Here is a 3963-nt window from a genome sequence, read left to right as displayed (position 1 = left end):
GCCTCCTCCTCCTCCTCCTCCTCCTAGTCCTCCTCCTCCTCCTCTTCGTCTTCCTCCTCCTCCTCCGCTCGGTCCAACCAACACAAACTAAAACTAACCGCGCGTCTCCTCAAACTCCGCCCGAGGCCGCCCCGCTCGGCTCGGATAGGCCTCGTGGGTGACAGCGCCCTTCAGGAGCTAATAACACACCGTCACTGCTGTATGTCCCGCCCACCACTGCAAAGCCGTCAGTATAAAGCGTGAGAGGCTCCTGTCCAGAGAGAAGAGAGCGTTGTGAGTTTTAGTAGAAGGAGGACTACTTTTTTTTTTTTACCATTATCAGAGACACCTCATTGTGTTTATGTCAACAGAATTTTGTTTATGTAGTCAGACTACCAGTATCAAAGCACAGTAGGCGACTGAGCAGGTTTCCAAGCGGTGGAGCAGTGGTCAAACTCATATACTCACTGTAATTATATAGTGGACCACATCTACACAAAAGGTGTTATTAAAAACAGTGATGTTGACCAGATTTGTTTATAAATCCGCTTCTGATGTCTTTAATGCAGCTTCCAGTTTTTGGGCAGTGCTGTGCCGCGCCACTTGCCGCTGTCGCGTCAGGAGTTTGTGCGGCGTCTGGAGAGCTGTCCGTGGTGCTGAATGTACCAGGCGCTGAGAGGCGCTGTCCTTGGTCCTGATTCGAAGCGTAGCGTTATTCTCCCCTCTGTTTGCGGCTCCAGCGGCCCCTGCACCGCACTGATTAGTTAGAAGCGAGAGTAAGAGATAGAGAGAGAGAGGGGGAGTGGGGTGGGGTGGGGGGTGGGGGGTGGAAGAGAGATTGGCAAGCGATGCATGAAGAATCGCGCCCGGGAGAGAAGCAGAGACGCCACTTAAAGAGCCACGGACCGTTTTTAATGATTCCACTCCAGCGAGGCGTCCACACAAGGCGGTCTGAGCTTCACAGTTCACTTAACACGCTGGAGAACGTGTGCGTGCACACGTGTTTGTGTGTGTGTGTGTGTGTGTGTGTGTGTGTGTGTGTGTGTGTGTGTGTGTGTGTGTGTGTCCATGTAGGTTACTGTAGGCGTTTGTAGGTGTTTATGTCTGTGTTCACGTGACTGTTATGTGCAAATGTGTGCACATATGAAACATGTGTGTCTTTGTGAAGTGTGTTCGTGTGTGTTCGTGTGTGTTCGTGTGTGTGCGTGTGTGTGTGTGTGTGCCACAGGCGGCTGAACAGATCGGACCGTTTAAAAGCTCCTTGTATTGCCTGTTTAAACAGCAACGAATTGTAGCCTGTCTTACTCACTGGAGACCAATGAAAATGATAGCATGACAGGACCCCCACCCCCCTAACCCTTCCCCAACTAGTAGTATGTTTGTGTGTGATTGAACACGCACACATTTGTGCTCATGTACAAAACGATGCATTTCTTTCTTTCTTTCTTTCTTTCTTTCTTTCTTTCTTTCTTTCTTTCTTTCTTTCTTTTAACATGGTAGAAGACAAGATAAATGTTAGTATTTAGTGTAATTACACCATTTTAGGAGTATCTGTATGTTGGTATCAATATGGTCAGTGCTTATTTAACTAAGTGACTGATGAGCTGACTAACTGAGTGACTGGCTGTTTAGCTGATGGAACTGGTGGTTGTTGTACTGACTATGAAATAAACATAGGAGGAAACAGGGATTAAAGCCATCAAAAACAAACAGAGAAAGAAAAGTGAAGAGAGAGGGAGAAAGACGGATTACAGATAAATAAATGCATGAACAGATCAACAGAGAGAGTAGTGACAGGTCTTATCATCCTTCTCACTTGCTTTGCGTGTGTGTGTGTGTGTGTGTGTGTGTGTGTGTGTGTGTGTGTGTGTGTGTGTGTGTGTGTGTGTGTGTGTGTCCGAGGCCCTTGCCGCCTGCGTTATCTCACAAGGAGACTCATTAACATAGAAATGACTTCAGGAAGAGAAGTACAGCATTTCACCTCTGGTGAGAGACAGGAGGGAAGCTGAGGAGGAGGAGCGACAGCACAGGAGGAGAGGAGGGAGGAAAAAGAGGGGAAGGAAAAGGTGAGAGAGGCTGTGGTAGGAGAGAGAGTAGAAGAGTGTAGAGATAAGCAAGGAACGGTTGAGGAGTGGGAAAGTCAGAGGGGAGAGGTATTGATGTAGGCAACAAATGAGGAAAGGGCAGAAGGAAGAATAGGGAGTGAAGATGATAGAAGGATGTGATGAGAGGAAAGGATAGAGCAGGAGGGAAGGAAGAGAGGGAGTGATGTGAGAAAGGAAGAGCAAGGCAATGATTCATGGATGCAATGCATGTCTTCTAGAAAATATGTTTATATCCCACTAATTTGTGTTGCCAAATATGCTCTGAGGAAAACATAATCACTACCTGGATCTCTGTAGGGAACCAGGAATGTCTGAACCAAATTACACAGCAATTCATCCAGTAGTTGTTTCGATTATGTTCTTGTTGTAATAAAAGCTTTTTACCTTTGTACCTTGATGAAGCAGTGGGCCTTTACTTTTCTGGGAATTCATTGCACTTTTTTGTGGACATCAGTTGTTGAGGTATTTGAGTCTGAACCAATATGGTGGGACAACTCAATGACCAACCGACAAACTTCGATTGGCATCCGTAAAGCCAAGCAGTGTCAGTTGTGCTTGTGTTGCAGGCAACAATTATGCAACTTAGTAGTTCATAAAAATGTTTTCTCATTATGTTCATTAAAAAAAAAAACCTTGCTGTCCGTGTTACACATCTCAGAGAACATGCTGTTATGATTTTCAAGACAGGTTTTATGAGTGAGAGACTGCGATGGATGTAGGGATGAAGAAAGAGCGAGAGAGACGGACGGAAAACAGTTAAACGATATATGCAAATGTAAGTGAATGGTTTACACACACCGATCCTTGTTGCCTGCAGGTGTCAAAATTGCAGCATCTATGTCTTTTCTTGCCTGTAGATGCTGCACATAAACATGTCGTTGTTGCTGCTGTTACATTTCTTGTCGATAGGCGACGCAGGTTTGACTGAACATGTCGGGCCCATTAGTCTCTCAGCACTCTCATCGCTGTAACGTAACGGTGTCTTTCTTTCTCTGACAGGAGGTAAAGTGTACGTATCTGACAGCAACTTTTCAGAAAGATGCCGCATTAACGTCTATCAAAACTCTGATTACCATTTGGCTTATGGCCCTGGTGTTGCTAGGCAGCAGGAGTGGAGAGGGGTCAAAGATCCCCATGGAAGAAAGCATCATGGGAAATGCAGTTTTAAATCATTAGTGTCTTGCGTTTGCCCTTTCTCGTTCAGTCTCCCCTCTCCTCCCCTCTCCTCTCCTCTCTCAGTTATTGGCAGTACAACAGGAGGATGAGGAGAGGAAGATGGGGGTGGTTCTTGAAGAGAGGAGGAGGAGGACTGCAGGGTTTCTGCTCAGTGAGCTGGAACCTTCTCATGCCTCTGGACAGTGCTCAGAGACTGGGAGGAGGAGCAGGAAGGGGACGAGAGGGGAGGCAAGACAAGACAAGAGGAAGAAGTTAGAGGAAACTGAAAACCACAGAGAAATTACAGAGTGAAAGAAACTGTGTGGGGGGGCTGATAGACACACACATGAATTTAATGTTAAAAACATGAGTGTTCTGTGAAATACACCAATTAGTCCTGTATTAAAACCAATTTATGTACATTGATGCCTTTTGTAGGCTTTTTAAGTGTCTCTTTTTCGAGCGACCTTGATGCGTATGTGTGTATTACAATGTATTTCTTTGCCTGTGCCCAGTATGGGTGTGTGTGTGTGTGTGTGTGTGTGTGTGTGTGTGTGTGTGTGTGTGTGTGTGTGTGTGTGTGTGTGTGTGTGTGTGTGTGTGTGTGTGTGTGTGTGTGTGTGTGTGTGTGTGTATGTGTGTGTGTGTGTGTGTATGTGTGCGTGTGTGTGCGTGTGTGTCTGTGTTTATGTTTGTTTCTAATGTTTGTGTGTGCTTTACCAGA

This window comes from Seriola aureovittata, chromosome 17 (assembly GCF_021018895.1).
Source record: "Seriola aureovittata isolate HTS-2021-v1 ecotype China chromosome 17, ASM2101889v1, whole genome shotgun sequence".
NCBI classification, from domain to species: Eukaryota; Metazoa; Chordata; class Actinopteri; order Carangiformes; family Carangidae; genus Seriola; species Seriola aureovittata.
This window is presented reverse-complemented; position numbering follows the sequence as displayed.